The sequence below is a fragment of the Rhynchophorus ferrugineus genome, unplaced genomic scaffold (assembly GCF_030347505.1).
Source record: "Rhynchophorus ferrugineus isolate W39M unplaced genomic scaffold, kcgeb_rfMv2 rfM5, whole genome shotgun sequence".
Taxonomy (NCBI): domain Eukaryota; kingdom Metazoa; phylum Arthropoda; class Insecta; order Coleoptera; family Curculionidae; genus Rhynchophorus; species Rhynchophorus ferrugineus.
The window spans coordinates 24,386,312-24,413,561 of NW_027472584.1; the positions used below are offsets into that span (position 1 = coordinate 24,386,312).

At 28.1% G+C, this 27,250-nt stretch overlaps 1 protein-coding gene and 1 non-coding gene across 2 annotated transcripts in view; one reads left to right on the forward strand and one right to left on the reverse strand.

The window, feature by feature from the left end:
* Positions 1 to 27,250, forward strand: part of LOC143197535 (lachesin) — a 543,053-nt gene that overhangs the window by 412,431 nt on the left and 103,372 nt on the right. The gene's annotated exons all lie outside the window — the stretch shown is intronic.
* LOC143197835 (U6 spliceosomal RNA) lies at positions 18,499 to 18,602 on the reverse strand. The gene has a single exon (XR_013006085.1). It is a non-coding gene; the product is annotated as a U6 spliceosomal RNA (small nuclear RNA).

Genomic DNA, 27,250 nt, shown 5'->3' on the forward strand with positions numbered 1-27,250 from the left:
AATAGGACATTTTATTGGGTCTTATTAATTTCGATACCATTGATAATATTACTAAAAAATTAACAATATTAAAACATCAGTTTCACATTTCTTTCGTGAATGCCGCAATAACATAATCATTAAAATAAAAATTAATTATTTATATGATTAATTAAATTATATAGTAAGCTGTACTAGATATCGTTCTTTATTGGGTCATAATGTATAACTACATGATACACCTTTTCAATTTCTTGAAAAAAATAAAATAATATATATATATATGTATATATATATATATATATATATATATATATATATGTATATATATATATATATATATATATATATATATATATATATATATATATATATATATATATATATATTGCGTTGGTTTATTTTTTTATTAAAAGCAAACACGATTTATCGGTAAACAAAATTTTTTGAATAACCTTGGCGCAGGCGAGATATGGGTCATTTGTGACAATCTTGAAAGTAAATATTTATAGAGTAAGCTACATCAATCGCAAAACTCAATGTTCGCGGTAAAAAAGTTCTTTTGTGTATCTGATGGGATGCAAAAGGAATTATTTATTAACAGCTACTTTATACAGGTGGATCTTCCAATATCGAGCAACCAACACAAAGAAAAACAGAAAATATTTTATTTTATCGCTGAATATTTTCAGTTAGAATGCTGTGGGAATAGTAGCTTCTTAAACGTCTATTTTATATTGTTAAATTATCTATAAAAATTATATTATTTTCTCCTAAGTTTAATTTAGTAAATAGTTTCTATGTAAAGTTTAAGTTCCTGCTATAAACACAAACATTAATTAGTGACTAGAATAAACCAAATTAATATATTGCAGGAACTCCTTCAGGAATATCCTTCACAAACCTAGAATTTTGCTTCAAAGGTAAAAGAAATGGAAATAATGTATTATTATAATCTTTAACTGTATCTCCCAGACATCTTCAACTTTTATTTCAATTCAGAATAATTATTAAAGTATGTCTCCCTCTCACTCTCTTTAGACCTCTGGTGATATGATCCTCTCTGTTTGAATTATCAACAATTCGTAGCTGACACTTCTTAACTAACACACTGCTGCAAATGCTTCAGATTATGTTAAACAATATAGTTAAATGGTATCTTAAATATGTTTGTAAGTTTTTTTTACCGTTTATCAAACGTATGCAAAAATCTTGAACTATAAGCTATATATTCTAACCTATAAGCTATTGTGGCTGTATAATTAACTGTATTTTTTAAATGTACTATAATGTTAAAATAAATTATATTTGATAGTATTTTTCTTCAATTATTTTATATAGATTATAATTTTGTTGTATATCAACCAAACTGAACTAAAACTCATAGTTGATGCGGCAACATTGCGACGTTTTGACGTATGTACAAAATAACTTTGAATAGAATATATATTCTTCAAAACATAGTATTAAAAACCCCTAGTAATTTAATATCACACTTAACATATTTTCTGGCATCTCTTCATGGTGCCAAGAAATCTATAATGCTTATTAACGTATTATTATTATTAATGATAAATAAAAATTTATTTGAAAATAATCGCTATCATAGAAATTATACTTTGGGAAAATTAGTATGGTAATTTCTAGTAATTTGCTAGGATATCCTAGTTTACCCATCATATTTACTGAACATTGAAATGTTTGATGATCTGTTAAACATTGAATTATACTTGCATTTAATTCTATAATAAACCAAATCACTAATTTTTTAGATACCTATGTTAATGGCTAAATGAAAAATTAATGTTAGTTTGTGCAATAATATAATTTTATGAACTTAACCTTCCGACTGTAAAGATATTTATCAGGTGAAACGTGGAACTGCTTTATCTCCACGGATTTTATTGCACCCCGTAAGAGTAATTTTTTAATGAAGCAACTTATTTTCTAACGTCATAAATTAGTCGTCAAATTGCTCTGTTAGTTAATTTATAAAACTTTGTCAGTGTCGTTGTGCTATCGGAAATTGCATGTTCCTTGTAATTTATCCTTGCTGAAAAATGCTAATGTTAATTTTTGAGAAACAAAACTTTTTTACTCGAACTATATAAAGTTGTGATTTATTTCTTAATTTAAATTAAATGAAGTCTGATATTGCGACACGTTTTACTCACCGATATTAAAACGTAATAAACAACAACAAATGGTTTTAAAAATAGACGCGCATAAATATTATAAAAGGAAAAATAACGGCAGATAAGATGATTTATTATTAACAGCTTACCAATCCACTTTAATAATATTACGCATTCTGGAGACAATAACATACCAACGATATTAGACATGATTTGATTTTATTATTTATTTATAAAACCATTTTCAATCGGATTGTCATTTCATAACTGAAATGGTCTAATACAATATAATACTTCTACGCTTCTCTTTCCTTGCTTTTCCAGGCACATTTTCGATATTGTTTTGTCAGTATACAGAAAAATACTACTTTTGTAATAAATATCTATATCTCATTTATCATAAAACATTTATTTATAGATACATATCATAATAATCAGTATCAGTTATTATCTTACTATGTACATTAACGATATTAATAAAAATGTAAATTAGAAAATGCATGATTCAATTTTAAAATATATATCTACAATAAAAAATATTTCTACAAGCGGCATTACCGTGTCCTCCGTATTTGCCAAACATTGTTCTATGAAAAATCCTGAAATATAGGAAAATATATGTGTTACCATAATTTTTCAGAATATGGTGCTCAATTTATAAAAAAATAATTCCAATTGAATTCATAATCTACTATATTCACAACTATTTTTCTTAATACAGTGATAACAATAGTGGAAATTGTTAAATCGTAATAGTAAATTGCAAATGGCAAACATCATAGCGCAACCAATAACATATTACAGTCATCGAAGTAAACAAGACAGGGTTTACTATAAATTTAAAGCGTCCATAGTAATCTGTCGGAATTTGGAATTATCTCTATGCGTTACGATAGTAATGAAGTTTCCTAAATTACTGGTTGGTTTTGAACACTACATAATACTTCATTTTGAACCATTCTATTCATAGATGGTTGCAAAAGATACATGTGTATGTAATAACAAAAATTTGAAAAAAAATTGTACTCAATAACGTCTCAAAAAATTAGTAATTAATAACATAAATATTTTTAAACATAAAAAGAAAATGTCTTGGCTTAAACTTTCTAATTTAACCAAGATGTATTTTTAAATTATTTCATAAGCTTCTGATTAGAGACAATTATATATTTGTTACCGACCTGTTACCATGACGAACAGATAAATGTCCTTAATTATTTTCGTATTAAATTCGCTTCGAAAGAACGATTTCATTTAAATTGTTGTCTTTTTGTCGTTTTATTGTTGTCTCGAAAAATACTAGACAAGTATTTTTATATAAATATTACCGTAGTATAAGAAAATCGTGCAACTATTTAGACTGAAGACTTTTAAACTTTTGTATTCAATAACGTCTCAAAAAATTCTTAGTAATTAATAACATATTTATTTTTAAACATAAAAAGAAAATGTCTTGGCTTAAACTTTCTAATTTAACCAAGATGTATTTTTAAATTATTTCATAAGCTTCTGATTAGAGGCAATTATATATTTGTTACCGACCTGTTACCATGACGAACAGATAAATGTCCTTAATTATTTTCTTATTAAATTCGTTTCGAAAGAACGATTTCATTTAAATTGTTGTCTTTTTGTCGTTTTATTGTTGTCTCGAAAAACTAGACAAGTATTTTTATATAAATATTACCGTAGTATAAGAAAATCGTGCAACTATTTAGACTGAATGAGATAAATTGTGGATCTCATTAAAAAATCACGAATCTGCTTAATGGAACATTGGTGATGTTTAGTTAGTTTTGTTGACATTTTGTATGTGGTATTTGCAAAGCTGTTCAAACAAATTTGTTTGCAATTTTAAACGATAATGGGGAGAAAGCTTTTTGTTCCAAGTTAACGTTTTGTCACGCGATCATTCTACGACCATAAGAAAAAAACGATTAATTAATATTTATGAATTTATTTTTGTTGTACACAAGTGTAATTTCCTTTACCTACAAAATTATCAGGCAAATGACGTAGTATCTATTTTTTTACAACGTAAAATAGGGCGTTGTATTTTGAAATAAATAATACTAATATGTTTATATGCATTATAATTTTCGTAAAGTCGGGAAGATATATCAAAATATATGTTAAATGTAGTATTTAACTATGAGGGTTTTTTAGTACAATGATTTGAAGAATATACTTTATCATTTTGATTTCAAGTAAGAGCAAAATTTATAATAATAATAAGTTCGCCAAAACTAACTGCTATTTCGTACAAATTGAAGGTAAATGAGGTCCATCAAGATATTTAGAAAATTTCATGTGAATACTGAAGATTATGAATGACTGTGGCCAAGTTATTGGATAAAGATCATACATATATATATATATATATATATATATATATATATATATATATATATATATATATACTCAGGAAAATGAATCAGGAAATGAATAAATATAGTTTCATCAATATTATGGACAAATGAATGAAAGTACCTTATTTATGTAGAGTTTTCCGTTGAATTCAATGTGTACTCCTTTTTTAGTTTCTGGCCATTGTTTCAAAAGCCTTCAGTGTTTCGAATTTTGACTTCAAAATTTCTTGTAGATATTTTCATGAATATTTCAGAAATATAATATATAATTTGAAAATAAACAGTTCTACACTTCTTAACGCTAAACAATTTATATTATAGCAAAGTTTTATGTTATTTGAAGATTAAACATATTTTTACAGTTTTTCCATACATATACTCACTAAAAGTTCAGATTTTTGGTCATTTTAAGACTTTTAACTACTTCTGTAGAATTTTACGCTTGATTTAGTGGTGTATCTTTTATTAATTTCTCGTAATTGTTTAAAGAATATTCAGTTATTTAACTTTTGAATTAAAAAAAATCTTATACATATTTCGATTAATATTTCAGAAATGTGATATATAATCTCAAAGTAAATTGGTTAAAAAACTATATTTTTAGTAATAAAAAAAATGATATAATAGCAGAGTTTTAAGTCATTTTATGACGAAAAATATTTTCCTCAGAAAAAGTTCAGATTTTTGTCTATTTTCAGAGTTTCTACTATAGTTTCCTTACTATTTAAGAAATTGAAATTTAGTAAAAATATCAACAATAAAATACATATTTTCAATAATTTTAAAAATCTTGGCTAAAATATAAATTCTATTAATATTATTTTTCGCAAGACATAGTATAAAGCAATATTGACTTTTCTTTTTTTCTTTCACAATAAAAGGAATGTGAGGTTCTATTTTTTTGTACATGCTAAGGAATTGTAAGCAAATAAATTGAACTTAGGAATAGTAGCAATGTCTACCCTTAGAAAATGAGGTCTATCCAGATATTTAGAAATGGCAATTTGAAGCACTAATGTGTGTTAGTTAAGAATTGCCACCTAAAATTGATGATAATTTAGACAGAAGGTCATCAAGGATAGAAAGAGGAAGACAGAGAGATAAATATATAGAGAGAAATCGATAGAGAGTGTTTCGCAAACAATTAGTGACGTTTAAAACTGAGAATTGAAGCTGATGGTCAAGGTTTTTTTTAACTAACACTTAACAAATACATTAGCGTTTGCGTGACAAATCAGTACACAGACAGTGAGTGAAAAAAAAACACAGTATTTTGCATAGGACTGGCAGAATTATCAAACACTGTAACCCAAATTCTAATTTCTCTTGTTCCAATCTGATGCATTCCGTGATTACAAACCTCTGAGTCAAAGACATTTATAATTAGACGGTTGAATTTACCTTATTCGTCTGTCGTCAATAACTACTAAACATTTCGCGTGACTTGTTCAGATTATCGATAACTTGAAACCTTTTGTTTCGTTAATTTATTTAACAATGTCCTGACATTACTATTTTGGTCGGCTATTTCTTTCGCATGTAATATCCTATTGTGTGTGATTTTTTATACAGATTTCTTGAATGTATAAAAATAACAATTAAGATTGGAACAATATATACACGATACGTTTTTGCTACAATGGTATAAAAATATTTAAGAAATTGTTGTCATGACTAAGTTTCATTTCCTTAGTTTCAACCACTGAATGTTATTATAAAACATCTAGCGTAAAAACAGTGATATTAACGGTAAATTAACTTGAGGTATAGTATTGTAATTTTGCGATATTTATGGATTATTTACGTCCCAATTGTTATGTGGAGGTGTATATCATAAAAGCTAGTCTTGAAAAGTTATTTCACAACGTAATGATTAATTGGTCAGCTTTTAAACCCATCTCTTGACAAATTGAACAATTTTACATGCTTGTAAATTCTCGCAAGTACCAAAGAGCTTTTGTCCGACAATCTGTATTCACGTTGAAAATCTTTTTCTAAAAATGTCATTTATTATAGTGTGGAAATTTAATAACATAATAGGTTAGAACCCTAGCTGGAAACTTAATATGTTTAAAAACAAGATTTCTCCTTAATTCTAACATTTATTCATTATTAGAATTTAAATAAATTTAACTACAATATGAATCCAAATAAATACATTGAACATATAAACATTTGTGGAATGGAATTCAACTCTAAATTAAATAGAGAACATGATATTTACTGATTTCCTATAGTTCAATAAATTTCTGTCTTAGGATATTTGATTAATACCTATAAAAGTATCATATAACTATAGTGTTAACGTTATATTTTAATGGCATGTTTCCACAATTATACTGACAACAATTTTCGTGTTTAATAAATGATATTCGAAAATGTTCAATAAATATCACGTTACATATTATGTAATTTGTAAATTATCAGTTATACACAAATATGTTGAATTGAATATGTTAGTATTTGTGTATAACATTATATTGAATAAGACTATTTTTAAGATTTTATAAGACAGTCTACTGCTTATAACCTCAAAATAAATAGTTATATGATTTTTAAACCTAAAAAATTTTATAATAAGAAAGTTTTAAGCTGTTAGCCAAATTTAATCAAAAATATGTTTGCACTTTTTCCATATATATCAGAAAAAAATCAGATTTTTTGCCATTATCAGACTTCTAAATATTGCTTCATCATTATTGGAGACGAATTAATGGAAACTACACTATTTATGTAGAATTTTACGCTGAATTTAATGGTATACTCGTTATTTAGTTTCTCGTAGCTATTTTAAAAATATTCAGTTACTTGTATTTGACTTTAAAAAAATTCTTATATATATTTACATGAATATTTCAGAAATGTGATATGTAATTTTAAAATAAATAGTTCAACAATTTTTAATGCTCAAAAAGTCATATAATAGCAAAGTTTTAAGTTATTTGGAAAATAAAAATATTTTAACACTTTTTCTATATATATATATATATACTCAGAAAAGTTCAGATGTTTGACCATTTTCAGAATTTTAACTGTAGTTTTATCATTGTTAGAGACAAATTAATGAAAGCTACCCTACTTATGTAGAATTTTACGCTGAATCCAATGGTGTACTCCTAATTTAGTATATCGTTTTTGTTTTAAAAATATTCATTTATTTGACTTTTGACTTAAAAATCTTTTTGTAGATATTTTCATAAGCATTTCTAAATGTGATATATAATTTGAAAATAAAGAGTTCAACAGTTTTTAACGCTAAAAAGTCATACAATAACAAAGTTTTACGTCATTTGGAGACTAACAATATTTTTACACTTTTTCCACATATATACTCAGGAAAAATTCAGATTTTTGGCAATTCTCAGACGTGTAACTGTAGTTTCATCATTATTAGAGACAAATTAATGAAAAGTACGTTATTTATGTAGAATTTTACCCTAAATTTAACAGTGTACTCCCTATTTAGTTTCTCATGATTGATTAAGATATACTCTGATATATACTTTTGACTTGTATATATTTCAAAGAATAAGGTTTATATTTATTTTATAATAAGGAATATTTCAAATAAATAGGTTTATAGTTTTTAGCACTAAAAGATAATTTTCCATATATTTACACAGAAAAAGTTCAGATTTGTGGCAATTTTCAGAGTTTTTACTGTAGTTTAAGTTGAATAGATAAATTAAATTATTATTGTATTTCCAAATGAAATTATCAACATATTTTCAACAATCTAAAAACTGTTCGATAAAATATCAATTTTATTAAGAATATTTATCGTAAGGCAAAGTATAAAGCAATATTGACTTTACTTTTTTCTTTCTTGATGTCAACAAGAAAGCCAATATAGCAAACACAATTTAAAGGAAAATGAGGTCCTATTTCTGTACATGCTAAGAAGTTGCAAGCAAATAAATTGAACGTTTGAATACTATCGGAGACTACCTCAAGGATATGTGTCTCAAACCTGCAACACTGCAATACCCTCCCCAGAGTTTTCAAGCTATTTTATCTTGAAATTCTGCTTAGATTTAAATCTAAGCATTTAAAGGGTGAAACATTGAAATATTCTTTACTCGGAGAGATATAGGAAATACAAATATGTATAACTAAATTATATATTTACTGTTTGTTATTAATACGTATTTTCTTTGATCGTCAGTAATCTCTTATTCAAGCTAAAATTATTGAAAATTAATTATTAATTACGTCTCTCTTATATTTTAAATTAGAAACCGATTTGTCGTAAAAGCTTTACAAATACCACATGTATAATGTCAACAGAAGTCTGTAAACGTCTTTAGTGTTCCTTTAAATGGTTCATGACTTTTTAATGAAAGAGTTAAGCGAAAGGAAAGTGATTTTCCTGGAGTCAATCTTTTTGGCGACGAGATTTATTTATGTAATCGTACAATATACTGTTTACTTTAAATTCGAATAAGGACTTAATATTGACAAATACCCTATTTTGAGGATTAAGATTAGAAAGATATTAACATATTATTTCAGCTATTGTTCGCTTGTAATGCATGTTATTACACTTTATTCTAGTTTTAGTAAGGCTTATATAATGAGATTGATTTTGATTACATTTTTCATTTTACGACAATAAAAATTAACAAAAACATTGAAGTTTAGCTCCCTTGAAGATTTTTAAGTTTGGAGGTTCCTATTTTGGTAAAACATATTACCACTTCTAAGTTTGAGGATAATCGATCAGGAATTCATAAGATTATATCAAAATCTTGGAGTTTTTAAAATCAGATAAAAATATGATTGCAACCAAACTAGCTGTTAAAATTCCAATTCCTATGCTATATTGGGTGAAACACGAGCTAATTTAAGCTGTGCAAATTTGAAGAGACTATATTTATTAACTCAAAGATTTATATAACATTCAGAAAGCAACACAACTGAGTTTTATAGAAGTAAGGTCAAAAACACAGGATATATAATTGTTATATAAGCCACAATAGTTTCTAGGTACCCACCCTCCCTTAAAGGAAGAAGATTTTATTTTAATCATAATAAATGAAAGACAATATTAAATTTATTATTTAAATTATTTATTTAAAATTATTATTTATTTAAAATAATATAGTCATCAAGTAAATTTAAGATGCATCTCTTGCTTTTCATGAATGAATGAATTTCATGAGGAAACATCGTGGGTATTCCGTTGCAAGATATATTGTTGAGTAATTTTAAAGATAAGTGGATATTTTTATATATTGACAAATAAGTTTTATTTGTCAATTTATATGCTATTTCTACTTTTCCCTTTTATTAAAATTAAACATGTTCAAACTTAAAATAATAGACAATAAACTAATTTTTTAGACAAGTGAGATTTTAGATTAATTTTTGAATTCGAGAATATATATTATACTCTTCAGGTACGCGAATAATTTACAAGAACTATAACTTTTCTCTTTTTCTCTTTTTTCCTTTCAAAATTATTTTAAATTGAAAGGTGAAACGTTCTTCGTATTACATGTTTTATAGGTACCAGAAAAATTTAACTCGAAATATTAGGTTAATTTGTAAATTCAAGATAGATAGATAGATTTATACTATATTCTTCAAATGTACGTACAATTTGCAAGAACTGACAACGTTGCAAATTTAAATATTTGCGCCTATACCATAAATCTCCAGAATTAGACTCTTGTGTTACATTTTACATACTAAACTATACAATATACTAAACAATATATCAAAATGGCAATTGGGCGAAGTTTATAGATTTTAATAAAATACAATAATGGACTCAGAGTTAAATGGATAAGAAATCAATGCAAGGGAAGAAAAATGAAAAAAGGAAAACAAAATTATGTAAATGTTACGGGATTGATCTATCGTAGAAGCAATTTGTAAAAGTGGCAATTAATTTTTTTTACAAGAACAAAAGGATTTTGAAATATTGATCTTCTAAACCATTTTAAATTACAAATGAAATTATCCGAATTCCGGTGATATACGATGGATTTCTGGCTAAAGGTAATTGCAAAAATAATTGAGATGATATTGTGGCTTAATGGCTCCCTAGTTACGTTACGGACGAATCCAGATGAAGAAGAAGTACGATAGTTTAATGACACTTCTGTTCAGACTAAGTTATAATTCGTTGGCTCTTGGATTCTGGATTTTAATTAAAAATAAAGGAAACGTCTGTTACATATACAGCGGCATCCCGTTGAAAAATAACGATGAAAATAATTAAACAAGAATGTTAAAGGAAACATTAAATTTTACAACTCCATCGCTATTGAAATCATTTTACTTCCCACACTTTTATTTCGTGTTTCAGGAAATATGAAAAAGGATTCAATTCTAGCCCAATCTGATATTCCACACTTATTTTTTATTGTTTTCGTTAGACTATTGTAATAAAAAAAACAATTTTCATTTTTAAACCTTGTAACTTAAATATTACTGTTATCAGATCACAGAAACATTCAGATTTTCTTTAAAAATACAGCATTTACCCCAATATAAATTATTATTACTATTCGTGACCTAATATTCCGTATATATTCTTATTTTAAATCAGATTTTTTAATTATATTTGAACTTTAGTTGAAATTGTTAATTTTAATGTGTGATAAACATGATAAGTAGATATTTAAAAGTGCCACTTATTGGTGAAAATAAAAGAAATAATAATATTGAGTATTATAAATAAAGTTAATAAAGTTCAATAATCACATGGAAAGATATCTGGATTATATGGTGTATGTATTAAATGTATTAATATACAACAACATAGAAAAAAGACTATTTGATGGATAACCAGTTGCATATAGTATTATATAAAAAAAGCAACAAACTGTAATGTTGAAGTAACGAAATAAAACAAAATTAAGGTCTGGAAATTTGTAATAAAAATGAGTTTTATCGTGTACACTCGCACGGTGGAAATATATATACGTCTCTGACTGGGAATGGCCACACTCTTATCGCTTTTGTCCAGCACACAAGCCACCATACACAGAAACACAAACACACATCATTTGTAAATCCCCATCTGAATATTAATACAATCAGATTTTTGGAGCTTATTTCCAGGTCAGTAATTCTAACCCTTTGTACTCTTTGTCAGGCAATTTCAATATTGAGTACAGTTTTTTTTTTCAATCCACAGTTCCCTAAATATTACAGGTATTATTAAAGTCGTTTATTTTAACCAATAAAAACCGCGCTGTTATCTCGAGCTCACTTCTCAGTATAAATGAATTTAAAACAGTAGTAAAGTGAAACATAAAAAAGGTTAAAGATAATTTCGGATTACTTTTGTCGTTGTGAAATATTTAGTCTAGGATAAACTGTTGTAGTTTTTTTATCACCAGTAAATTTACACATTTTTTCGCTCAGTATGTCCTTGTTCGTAAAATCCTCAGGTTAAAAAGCTTTACTACAGCATCAGACATCAGTCCTCAATAATCATACAAATGAAGGACATCGCCAGTCATAAGATGGGAATGTGAGAACTAACAATGTATCTTTAACATATTTAACGGGACTTCTTTATACCTTTTAATAGACAATTTTAAAGAAAAACTTTGCTTAATGGACTATAATGTATTATCGCCGTTCCTCAAGTCCCATTTCACTTGAACGATATTATTTATTTTAGTTGTAAAATGGGATATAAGTCTATACACTATGGAACACTAGGAATATATCTGCCACTTAGAGTGGCTTCTTTAGTTCTGGGGTCTGCTCTCTCATTACCTTCTACGCTCACATATCTGGGGACCCAGACTCGTCTATCTTATCCACGTCCTCTACCCAATAAGAATGCGATAGATGTTCTAGATGCGAAATAGCAGTAACAGTTTTTTGTAAGCAGTAAATTTAGCCATTTTTTGCATAGTATATTCTGACTCTCTAAAAAGAAGATTAACCTTTAACATTTTCTAAAATCCTCAGGTTAAAAAGCTTTACTACAGCATCAGACATCAGTCCACAATAATCATACAAAGGAAGGACATCGCCAGTCATAAGACAGGAATGTGAGAAGTAACAATGTATCTTTGTCCTATTTAATGGGACTTGTTTATACCTTTTAGCAGACAATTTTAAAGAAATACTTTGCTTAATGGACTATAATGTATTATCGCCGTTCCTCAAGTCCCATTTCACTTGAACGATATTATTTATTTTAGTTGTAAAATGGGATATAGGTCTATATAATATGGAAGACTAGGAATATATCTGCCACATAGAGTGTCTTCCTTAGTTCTGGGGTCTGCTCTCTCATTACCTTCTACGTCCACATATCTGGGGACTCAGACTCGTCTCTCTTATACACGTCTTCTATCCAATAAGAATGCGATGGGAAATAGCAGTATCAGTTTTTTGTAAGCAGTAAATTTAGCCATTTTTTTGCATAGTATATTCTGACTCTCTAAAAAGAAGATTAACCTTTAACATTTTCTAAAATCATCAAGTTAAAAAGCTTTACTGCAGCATCAGACACAATAATTGACATTACGTTATGTCATATTGCTGATAATTATAACAACAAGTAAAATGAACTGATTGTTTATATAGTCTTATTATTTGGAGTTCATAATTTCATGAAGAACTCAACACGATTCTTGAACGTTGTCCTCAAAGTATTCCGAGAAGAATACTTCTATGATCGTCATATGTTAGATACCTATCATTACTGATTTTAGAATTTAAAACTATCGGTATTCCGCTCAAAAATAAACAGATTTGTTTTATTTTAAGACTTCTTTGTAGACTTTTTATCAACTATGTCGAAATTAACACTTCTAAGGAATCAAAATCAGTAATCACACTATATTATGAATGGAGTATGTTGAAATACAAAGTAGTACAACGTTTAAAATTATCAATGTTTGTTAGAGCCCTTTTGGTTTTAACGTATAACCAACTACCAATAAATAAACATATTACCACTGTTATAATAGATATAACTATAATTTTTAATAAAAGAGCGTTTGGTTATTTTTCAACCGAACATAAACATTGTAAAAATATATTATTTCGGAACCTAATATATTTGGTAGAAAATATGTGAATATTGTGGGTAAAACAAATTTATAAAAGGAGAAACGTATGAATAGCATATAGAAACACTGTACTATAAATCAAATCAGCAAGAACGGTACATTCAAATCTGACAAGGTTGTATCATTTATTTTTTATATCAATATATGACGAGATACTGAGAGACCTTATCATTTTACTTTCTACTTTTTTCTTCCTCGGAGAAGGCATGATAGATGGTCCGGAAATTTTGTTATGTCACACGATAATGCATTTTGAAAATCCACTTACATACGTTGGATTGAAAGTTTAAAATTTTTAGGTCCCTTTAATCGATTACTCTGTTTACTGTTACCACAAAGAACCGGGATTGAGTGCTATCCATATTTATAAAACAATCATTTTAATTCGTCTTTTTTATTTAAATATAATTGTAATTAGTTGATATAAGAATTCATTGGATTACATAAAAACTAATAACAAATATCTAGTTCATGAATTATGCTTTACCAGGATGTGTTATGAGAATCGAAATTTTCAAATATTTCGAACAATTCTATAATTAGTATTAAAGGAAATAGGATAGTTTAGAAAATAATAGAAAAGAAAATAAGCAAAGACCTAGTTTAAAAACTCATGTTGTGAACATAATTAGATAGGTGAGAGTATTTAAGATCTTAAATCATGTCCAAACTTAGATAGTGTAAACATCCTTGACGAAGTACTATGCCATGTTAAAAATAAGGTTTAAAATTAGAAGGTATTTTGGTCCGATACTAGATACTAGATAGGTCTAGCATACATAGGTCCTATAAATTTAACAAAATCAAAAATTCATCATCAAATGTATATAAACTGTTTTTGGTCTTCTAATTACAATCAACAATGTCAAATTGACCTTATCAAATACATTTGCACCTATATTTTAAAATTGTCATCATAAAAATTTTGAAATAAACTAAGCAATAAATAAAGAAAAACATTAGCAATGCTTTCTTTCATTATATGTTAAAGTCTCATGTATAACCACTTAATAAAGATAAAATACGTAATTTCATCATACATTGTGTCTTAATTTTTATATATAGGCAATAGCTAAATAATAATGACCATTTGCTGTTGCTAGAACAAAAGTTATTTTATATAATACATACCAAATAAAATCGGTAAAAAATTCAGACGTAATGAGGTAAACTCTTCTCTCTTATCAATCTCTTCTATACAATAAGAATATGGCAGATGTTTTAGATTCGGACGATAATATGGTATCTAAAAGATGCACCTTTAATTGCCAGAATAGAGCTCATGGAATGAGTACAAATAAACCATTCACCGGACTCAACCTCCAGTAAAATTTGTAGAGGCTTGTCCATACAGCTGTTAGTTCTGCCTAAATTATGAAGCTTATAAATTTCTGTTCTAGATGACCCATAAACAGCTTCTCGGACGATTTGGAACCATCCATGTCTAAAATTTGATACCTTGTATATAGTGAAAGAAAATAATCAGCCATTGAGGACATAGGGGCTAAACTTATTCTTACTATTGACCGTAAGGAATTTATTTGCGGACAACGATATAAAAATCCATGATACAAGTGATGTGAAGCTGTAGATATCATCATCATTTTGTCAATATCAAGGTTGATCATTTCTATAATCTTGATGTAATGGGTCTGCTTCTGGTAGATAGATTTAGTATTTTATTACTTGATGATATGGGGCAAAATCTGTAGGCTGCTCTAAGAGGAAGTATCTTGAATATTCTATATTTTTTCAGCAAGGTATTGTAGGGCATAATTTTTAACTATTTCAAGCGATCGTAGATAGGATGTGTAGGAGGTGTTATAAATAAAGCTCCATAATCAAGTTTAGGTCGTATTATAGATTTATATGCATGTAAGACAGCGTCTTGGTTTATCAGGTATATTTAAGTCCCTACTGGTTCTCTGTTTCAAATTATATATGCGCTCCTTCCAAGTGTCTGGTCAAAATATACACCAAGAAACTGTCAAATACATTTGCACCTATATTTTAAAATTGTCATCATAAAAATTTTGAAATAAACTAAGCAATAAATAAATAAAACTATTAGCAATGCTTTCTTTCATTATATGTTAAAGTCTCATATATAACCACTTAATAAAGATAAAATACATAATTTCATCATACATTGTGTCTTAATTTTTATATATAGGCAATAGCTAAATAATAATGCCATTTGATGGCAAGTTTCGGTTACTTATATACGTCTTAATACGGTTGCTAGAACAAAAGTTATTTTATATAATACATACCAAATAAAATCGGTATAAAATTCAGACGTAATGACGTCAATGTTTCGTAATGCTTCTAATTGGTGTTTTTTAATTGGTTTTTAAATTTCCTATTAAAGTCTTTATATAAGGTAAACTTTTTTTTAATCTCCCTATCCTATATTATTGTTATAAATCAATATTCTTGTGATTCTTTGTTACTGCTATTATGCTCATTACTCATATTACCAAATTCTATAATTATTTATCAATTATGCAAACAATTTAATAGACATAACGCTCTAATTGATTAAGACTGCTAATTAGTCTTTCTTATAATAATCTACTCGCAAGAAAACAACCATAATAGGGTTTTGAGCATAATATGTGTAAGTTTATATAAATATATGTTAGTTTTCATTATCTGACGTAGTTAAATCGATCGGCCTATCTAAATGTTCTATCGGATTTCTTGTTTACATTTATTTCCTATTTTTTTCGAAGCCAATTATCTCAACTTATTCCCTTGTGAACGCCCTTGTGTCAAATACGCCGTATAAATCATCTTTCTCTATCGGCAAATAAAAGTAAAATAACGCCCAACATTGTATATTGCAAATAACTATTGGACAGCTTTCGAAAAAAGCACATTCAATATGGCCTAACGAACACAAAATAACAAAAATTTATAAGGCATTGAACACACAATTCTACCCATGACAATGTATTGATTGATTGTCCGTTTCGTATGCAATAAAATTTAAAAAGTTAAAATTACACACGTAATAAAGTCGCTAAAAATCTATTTTCATTCAATTTTACATTCTCCCAAGGTTTTCTCTCTTACTTCGACATATATGACCGTTTTTAGTTTATTTAAAATCAAGTTAGTGCTGATCACCACGTTTGTTCAGATCTTTCATTTGTTTCATTTTATCTATTTTCATTTATTATGCTAATAACTTAAATTTTTATTTGATTTTCTGTATTTTATATATTGTTTGTAATAAATTATATGTATATTTGTATATAAAACATATCAAATTGAAAATAGAACAATGTAAAAATTATAATTCATAATACATAATATAATATTTATATATTCGGTTAAAAAATGTGGATAAAATGTAAAGTAATGGTTATAAAAATGAAATCATCTGGTTTCTCTAAAATAAAATTAAATATAAGATAACTTGGATTAAATAAAATATTGCAAATGGATTTCGTGGAATTATGGATGTGGTTTTTAGTAAAGAGAGCTTCGGAATTTCTGTGTATGTTATGTTTATCTGGAATAGACCTTAGAGTTTCACATGATAACAAAACATGTCGGACCGTATTTACGAGTCCACAATAATCATACACAAAAAGAACATCACCACCAGTCATGAGATAGTTAATGAACCATTATTTATTATCGCCCTCCAGCAAGTCCCATTTCATTAAACAATATTATTAATTTTAGTTGTAAAATGGGATATACGTCCATATAATATGGAAGACTAGAAATATATCTGCCATGTAGAGTGACTTCTGTAGTTCTGGAGTCTGCTCTCTCATTACCTTCTCTGCCCACATGACTTTCAACCCAAACTCTTCTCTCTTATCATTCTCTTCTATACAATAAGAACATGGTAGATGTTATAGATTCGGACGATAATATGGTATCTAAAAGATGCACCCTCAATTGCCAGAATAGAGCTCATGGAATGAGTACAAATCAACCATTCACCGGACTCAACCTCCAGTAAATTTTGTAGAGGCTTGTCCATACAGCTGTTAGTTCTGCCTAGATTATGAAACTTATAAATTTCTGTTCTAGATAACCCATAAACAGCTGCTCGAACGATTTGGAACCATCCATGTATAAAATTTGATACCTTGTATATAGTGAAAGAAAATAATCAGCCATTGAGGACACAGGGGCTAAACTTATTCTTACTATTGACCGTAAGGGATTTATTTGCGGACAACGATATAAAAATCCATGATACAAGTGATGTGAAGCTGTAGATATCATCATCATTTTGTCAATATCAAGGTTGATCATTTCTATAATCTTGATGTAATAGGTCTGCTTCTGGTAGATAGATTTAGTATTTTATTACTTGATGATATGGGGCAAAATCTGTAGGCTTCTCTAAGAGGAAGTATCTTGAATATTCTATATTTTTTCAGCAAGGTATTGTAGAGCATAATTTTGAACTATTTCAAGCGATCGTAGATAGGATGTGTAGGAGGTGTTGTAAAGAAAGCTCCATAATCATGTTTAGGGCGTATTATAGATTTATATGCATGTAAGACAGCATCTTGGTTTATCAAGTATATTTAAGTCCCTACTGGTTTTCTGTTTCAAATTGTATATGTGCTCCTTCCAAGTGTCTGGTCAAAATATACACCAAGAAACTATGCACTCTCTTTAATAGGAATACGTTGATCATTCAGTCAAGAAATGGGGCCTAGTAACAAAGATATTTTCTATAAAAATTTACTATTGATGACTTTGTAAGGAATATTGTAAATCCAGTTGCCAGAGTCCATTCAGAGTCCATCCAGACATTTTTGCATGATCGTAGAAGCCTCCCTGGAGTCTAAAGGAGAGCAGAGTACCATGATGTTGTCTACAAAGAGTCTCAGATCTGTATTTGCATTAGTAATATCAAATATAGAGTTTATTGCTCATTAAAGAAGGCGGGAATAAGGACAGAACCATGGGGAATTCTATTCTAAATAGGATAAAAATGTGAAATGCTTCACTATTTTACGAGTCATCCTTACCCAGGGGCCACGCTAATCTTCTCTGTATCATTCCAATGTTAGTTTATGTACCACCAAAGCGACTACAATATGACGTTATGTTTATCCGCTTTTTTAGGAAAGCACGTCTATGCTGTGTTAGATTTTGCTTAAACCAGAGTGAGTTACAAATGTGTAAAGCAATATCTAGATAAAAAAAACCTATATATGTAAATTTTTCGAGAAAATATTAACGTTTTCAATAGACGGCATTTTATCGTTTCTTTTTCGACACACAAAAAAATTAATAAAGATGAAGCTAATGTTTGTCAGGCAAGAATAATTAAGTTTCGAAAAACACGCAATTTCCGATATGCCAACGACTATGACAAAGTTTCGCAAATTAACTGGCATAATAATTTGACGAGTAATTAATAACACTTTATAGAAAATAAGTTAGATGAACAAAGCAGAGCAAAGAACTATATGATACAAAGTTTACAGAATCTTTAAGAATCGATTTTCTTTCGTCTAGTTTATATTATGTGAATATATCTATCCTTTGAAATTAAATACCGTACCTAGTAAATAAATTCATTCAAAGAATGACATGTTGTAATAAAGGCGCCGACGTAAATTTCAAATGGTAACGCTATACTGATTCTCGTAGATACAAGCGTGACTCCATAGTAATAATGGGATGAAATAAAATGCATTGAGAAACTGAGAAATAGGAACAGATACTAAATGGGATATATGGAGTTGCATCAGCTGACTGCAAATTGCATTTTATTTCTTTCATTTTGTAAATGAGTTCCATAATAGCCGCGATTTGAGAGATAATGTCGGCATCATCGTGTTGTTCGCTGATGCGCGAAATAAAAATGAAGACTTACTGTTTGATTCCGGAGGAGTATGTTTATATTTCGCGGAATATGTTTTTATTTGAGTTATTTCTACCCGCTATTTCTATCACGACGTTACATGTGAATGATTTTTCCGTTAGTCGTTATACGTGTTCAAATATTTCCCAGTACCCCCATACTTAGTATTTTGATCCACTCCATTTAATATCCATTTATTTATTTTTCGTTTTTTTTTTACTCTCAAATTTTACAAGTTACAAGTTAAGTTTCTTTTGATATTCGTTAATATATAAATAATATTAGTTTTCTAAATCCTACTATTAATTCATCTATCTATTATGATAAATAAAACTCGACTTTTCAGGTTATACATTAAAAATTTTTTGTTCTCAATTTTCTTAAATTAAACTGATGAGTTTTATTTGTTAAACTATTTTTTGTTGTTTAAATCGAAATCATCCCATTTAAAGTGCTTGAAACATTTTGATAATAAAAAGTAAAAGTGAAAAGTAAAAAACATACCTCAATTTATCACAACAATGAGGCGTTACTCTATTAAGAGTTCAGTTAAATTAAAAAAAAAACAGAATCCAAATTCAAATAAAAACGTAAACCATATGTATTAAATGAATTTTCAGAAATTTGAAACGGCACAATTCGTTTTAATTACTTTAACGTCAAAGACTAGAGCGATCCAATAAAATTTAACTAGAATTGCATTTTTTAATATGAATATATGCGTATTTACAATAAAACGTATTGATAAAAAAAGAGATCCCGTTTCACTGGTTTCAAAAATTGGATTTTTAATTTATCACTATTTTGTATATACCATAATTTTTTATCAGCATGCCTAAAAAAATCCGATAACGAACATCGATATATTTTAACCATTTATAACGTATATATCGTATGTATATATTATTTCTACCATTAAGTATGTTTGTTGTACGTTTGCTTAATAACGTTTTAACTTTCACAATGTAATTCTCCCCTATGCTGTGTATCTTGTTCCTGTGCATCAGTATGAAATAAACGGATGTATCTTAATGTTTATAATAACAACAGTAATGTAACAGTGTTGTATTTTATCCTCCGTTATATCCTATAGCCTTGAGAAACCCCATTCTTTCAAACATTGAAAGATGGAAAAAAAGTACTTATACCCTTTTTGTTATTTCAACCTATATTTTCTTAGAGTTATAAAAATATTCCCATGAATATTTTGATGTATGTTGAGGTGAAAATATGCTTTCAACCCTAGATATTTAAAATATTTCAAGAATAGGGGGACATTATTGGGTTCATTGATGATAAAACTATACTGTATTTAATTTAATCTAAATGAACGATTCTGCTTACGAACAGATCAGAAATATAAAAACATATCACTAGAAGAAATATATGAAAAATATTAATCTCTAATACTCAATATACTGAAAATTAATCTATGTGTTATTTTTTAATGGATTTCAGGCTATTTATTAAAAATTACAAGTTATATAAATATTATTATACCATCATACAGCTAAGTGTAAAACTAACAGGAAGAAAATTTTAAAATGGTAAAAAATACAATATTTCCAAACTAAATATGTGAAAAATTAAAGTTTTTTATCTCTCGAATAAAGACAAAAGTCTCAATGTGCATGTATTTTAGGGTGATAGAAATGAAAAATTACATATTAAATTATCTTAGAACGTGTACTTTTTAAGTTATATGACATAAACAGATCTTTTTATTTTTTATTTATAGTATGACTACTAAGAGTTTTAGAAAGATCATTATACTACCACTCCATTAATCATACAATTCTTTATAAATGCCGTAATTTTTATTAACCTGCTATTATTTTAACAGAAGTGGCAGCAAAAATATATAACCACAACAAAAAATCACAAATTTTCACGTCTTGTATATGGAAAAAGTGCTCAAATATTTTATCTCGCAGAATAAGATAAAACTTTCAAAATGTATGTACTATGGGATGAAATAAACGAAAATCCATATTAAATTGCTTCAGAATTAGTGGTGCCGATGTTATGTGAAGCAAAAAGAAATCCAGTGCTTTTTTGAAAAACACTTTTCCTTTCATAATTTAACAATCAAAAGTTGTATCCAATTTATTAAACAACCGTTCGATGCAGCATAAAATTCTTTATAATTCCTGTGATTTTCATTGCCCTGTGTTAATTTAATTGGAAATGATAGCAGAATAATTGAAAATAGCAAAAAATCGCAAATTTTTTACTACTACATATATGGAAAAATATTTTACTTCACAGAATAAGATAAAACTATCAATATATATATGGATTTCTTTTTGCTTCACATAACCTCGACACCACTAATTCTGAAGCAATTTAATATGGATTTTCGTATTTATAGTTAATACTTGGGGAAGTGTTGAAATAAATCAATGAAATAATTGTTAAAATATTTGATTATCAGTTTATAATACGACAAATTGATTTGCGTTATCAATATCAATAATAATTCTATTTAAATATAAAAATCACTGATTTACTTACATTAATAATCGAACAGGATGTTATCCTGCGGAATGTCAAGACTGAACTAGACTGAATATTTATTTTTAGGATTTGAAGAAATGTTTTAAAACATTTTAAAAAATGTGGCAACCTGAAGGGTTCAATAAGGGGAAGCCCGTGTAATTTTATACGTTAGCTAGTATGGGGCAAAATGGGCATTTACTTTAATATTTTAATGATATATATATATATATATATATATATATATATATATATATATATATATATATATACATATATATATATATATATATATATATATATATATATATATATACTTATATATATATATATATATATATATATATATATATATATATATACATATATATATATATATATATATATATATATATACTTATATATATATATATATATATATATATATATATATATATAATTTAATCTGAATCCCGCTACTATTAAATTGATTTTTACTGAAATAAATGATTTTAGATTACCTTAAAGCATTCATTTATAATTCTGTTTTGAGGTTCTATGAGGCTTTCTTAAATCTTTCCATCTAGAACGTTTATAAAACCTTTTCGATATATTTAAATATATAAAACACGTATTATTATATAGTAAGATGGTATAATTTAGATATATTAGATATGTTGATGGAAATTTAAACACACCATATTAGACTTTCTTTAAATCTCCTTTTACGAACTAGAGGTTTATTTGTACTGGACCTACAGTTTGACGTAGGCTCCGAAACACGGCCCTCGGCATTAAGCCTACTGGCGAGTGGCCAAGTTGGAAATCATCACAAAAAACATCCGGTCTTACCCAGCCTGGTTACTGGCGAGATTGGGATCATTTTTCTTATCGGATTTATATATATATATATATATATATATATATATATATATATATATATATATATATATATATATATGTATATATATATGTATATATATATATATATATATATATATATATATATATATATGTATATATATATGTATATCTATATATATATATATATATATATATATATATATATATATATATATATATATATATATATGTATATATATATGTATATATATATATATATATATATATATATATATATATATATATATATATATATATATATGTATATATATATATGTATATCTATATATATATATATATATATATTAAGGTCTCCTTTTACCAACTATGGGTTTAATTGGACTGGGGCTAAAGTTTGACGTGGACTCCGAGCCACTGTCCTCAGCATTAAGTCTACCGACTGGCAAGTTACCCACTTCAGAAATCATCTCAGAAGACATCCTGTCTTACCCCGCGTGGTTACTGGTGTGACTGGGATCCTTTTCCTTGTCGGATTTTACACTCTTGCCTAGAACATTCACAAATTTTAAACAACCACAAACATAAATTTACTTATTCGAACCCGCTGCTATATCAACAGTAGGAGGACCGTTCCATCGCCTTTATCACTGCGTCACCAAGCCGGCTTGTCGGATTTTGCACTCTCGCCTAAGAATAATCACAAACATAAATTTATGACTATGCCCCAGCAGGATTCGAACCCGCGACTATCGCTATAGTAGGAGGGCCGTCCTGTCGCCTATACCACTGCGCCAACCAAGCCGGCTACATACATATTTAATCATATTCCCGTAAATTTTCTCATATATTAGTTTTTATAATATTTGAAAACATATTTTTTAATAAGAATTTATATAATCTTAATTTTATTCATATAACATATATTGTTACTTCATACTCCTTCAGTTAATAGAAAAACTAAATTTTATCAAATTCCGATATATTGGTGGTAATAATCTGCAACATAGTTGTACGTATCTATTTTACAATTTAAATTGCGTGTAATAAATTGAATTCGCTTCTGCCTCGCTATGTTGCTATGAAGCATTGTGTTATATAATCTATGTTTATATCTATTCCAACAACAATTTGATTTATATATATATATATATTCGAATAAAGTTTTTTGAAGTAAATACTCTTTGTAACTGTACTTGTAATATTGTGAGTACTTCTTTATTCTATTTCCTTTATTTTTTGTACCATATATTCGTATTGGTGCTATATTTGATAATAAACGTTGAGAAAATAGAAGCAATACTACAGGTTAAGATTGATCTAAAACAAATGAGTTCCTATCACAGCTGTATCTATCCATTCTACAATTTAAATTGATTGTAACAAATTGAATTTTGTGACGCTTTGCGTATTTTTCATTCCTTACGTTGATTAATACCGCCTAATAAATCTACTTTCATTCATTAAAAAAAATACTGTTTAAAATAAATAACACGCTTTAAATAGTTAACCGATATAGGGTATTGTTTAATTTATATAAGGCTTCGAATAATATAGAGACAACGTCCATTGCGGCTTCATAATTTATGCCGTATTATGTTTTCTTTTATATTAAAATTTGAATATACAAGCTGTTTATAAATATTCTATAAATGTGGGCTTATAAAACTTCTGAATCTAGAACAAGCTGACAAGGTATAAATTATTTATCAGTTTTACTAATGTGTTTTTTGTGTTTCATATTTTTTTCTTACCAAGGTGATTAGAATGACTTTATAAAATGAAAGTTTTTTTTAGTATCAAAGTTGAAGCCGTCAGTTCTTATCATGAATGAGAATAACAATATTATATGCTATCTATAAACTCCTGTAACTTCCACTTATTTATTATTTATTAGAGAGGAATCTAATGCGCATTACGCTTATTAATTAATTATCACTGAACTAAGAATAGTAAGAAAATGCGTTGTTTTTTTTTAATTTTTTTTAATATGAAATAAATTCTTTAAAATAACATTTTTTTAAATGTATTTTAAAGTCTCCTTTTACGAACTAGGAGTTTATCCGCCACGGTCCTCGACATTAAGTCGACCGACTGGCGAGTGACCAACTTAGAAATCAACCCAGAAGACATCCGGTCTTACCTAGCATGGTTACTGGCGTGACTGGGATCATTTTCCTTGTCGGATTTTACACTCTTGCCTAGAACATTCACAAATATTAAACAATCACAAACATACATTTACGACCATGCCCCTGCAGGATTCGAACCCGCGACTATCCCAACAGTAGGTGGACCGTCCTATCGCTTTCACCACTGCGCCAACCAAGTCCGTTATTTTATCTCTAGTTTTAACTGTGAAAAGTCGTACGTGAACTATTTAGAATTAAGGGTTTCGTTTACATTATAACAGTTTCTATTAAAAAAACATTTATAATAAATTTCAACATAAAATTTTAACATCAATAAAAATCGTGATATGAATACTACCCTGTATATAGTATTTCAACACTTTAATATCAGTTGGTTAGCTATTCCCAGAATAATCCATATTCTATGAACCAGTCCAACCATTTGTTTCACCTTTTTCTTTTTGTTTCTTCCGATTTATGCTAGCCTAGATATTTCTCGATACCATTTCGAGTCAGCAAATAGATATCATAGATTAAATTATTAGTATTAGGTTTGCAAACGCTCTATCTTTTCCTTTATATTGAACTAAGACGTTTTGGTAACCAATTTTATGTTTTTAAAAGTTATAATTTAAGATGCAACGTTAATTTACTTAATATTAATTGCTATTAATATTCTGTAAATTAATTTTGAGGTTTTTATTTCATACAGAACATCGACAACTGTAATGTATAGCCTTCAACAGAAAATATTCTCTGGCCGGCTTGGTTGGCGCAGTTGTAAAGGCGACAGGACAGTCCTCCTACTGTTGCGATAGTCGCGGGTTCGAATCCTGCTAGGGCATGGTCGTAAATTTATGTTTGTGATTGTCCTAGGCAAGAGTGCAACCTCCGACAAGAAGTATGATCCCAGTCATGCTAGTAACCAGGCTGGGTAAGACCGGATGTCTTCTGGGATGATTTATAAGTTGGTCACCGCCAATCGGTAGGCTTAATGCCGAGGACTGTGGTTCGGAGCCTACGTTAAACTGTAGGTCCAGTCCAAATGAACCCTCGTTGGTAAGAAGGAGACTTTAAAATATAAAAGGAAGAATAAAATATTCTTTGAAAAAACCTCTTTATTTTACTTTCATATCTAATAACTTTCTGAATATTACATATTCACCTTTCTCGTATAACTGACTAGATTTTGTATTCTAGTAAAATAACAAATTTAGGTACCATTAGTATATTTTATCTTAATTATATGTAATTCGAAATAATCTAATTTTCTTACATTCTCACCACATATATATGTAATCTCGGAAGATAACCGACAAATAAGTTTTAGATTTCTCCTTAATATTGTTACTTTTCAGGCCGATTCCTTAGTTTGTCCCAGCTATAAGACTAATTTAAGTCGTACCCGGAATCTGATAATACAAATTAATGCGATTGCCCTGTCTGTTGTAAATTGTAACTTTATTAATTAGGCCCTTTGTGCGTTTACAAGGTTTATTATGAATTTAAGAAATTGCGACGTAAACTAACGATATTTTTGGTATTATCCATAATTATAAAGAAGGTCCAATCAATTTTATGAGTTTTTTATGTGCATCAACTAATCCCGATTAACAGCTAATAAGCTTTAAATAACTTTACATGCTCCAGCATAAATTAGTTTAATCAATATAGCTTGTAACATCAGTAGCAGGGACTGTAGTAAAGTTTAGTTTCGTTTTATAGCTGATTAAAAATATAATAAAAGTTTATTTTAAGAGGGCTTCGCTAGTACAACGAGGGATTTTCCAGAATTATATTTTGTGGCGTTGAAATATTAAAAAATATAATGCTCTACTGGTTCTCTACTGGCGTAATTTTCTCATTTACGTAGCTCTATTTTTCTCAGGTATTTTTTTTCTGGTAGTATTGCATTAGGACTTTTCTATTACACGAGCTTAGAAATTCGAGTAATTTTTTCAAATTCTTTACGTTATTTGATGCCCCGAACTCAGATCTTCAATCCCTCTGTCAAGATTGTTTCTAGTTTTCGCTCATGGTGGCAGCACTGTGCTCTTAAAAGGGTTGTCAACTGACGTTGCATTAAACATCATTTTGAACTTGTTTTTGTGCTTCCAAGCATGTTAAAATATAGAGACAACTTTGCCAAGTTCATTCGAAGTGTTTTTGTTTTATTTGTGGAAATTATATGATCAGTAAACATGGAAACAAAACCAGTCATCGAGCCATTTTCTAACTTCCTCAAAATTGACAAAGTGCTTCTTTATAAGCGCGTGTCCCATTAATGCGAGAAGTTGATAGTCGGACGGGGCAAGGTCTGGAGTGTACGGCGGGTGCGATGATATGTCCCATGTAAGTAACTTTTCCTTGGTCCGTTTTGCTTTACGAGACTGCGCATTAT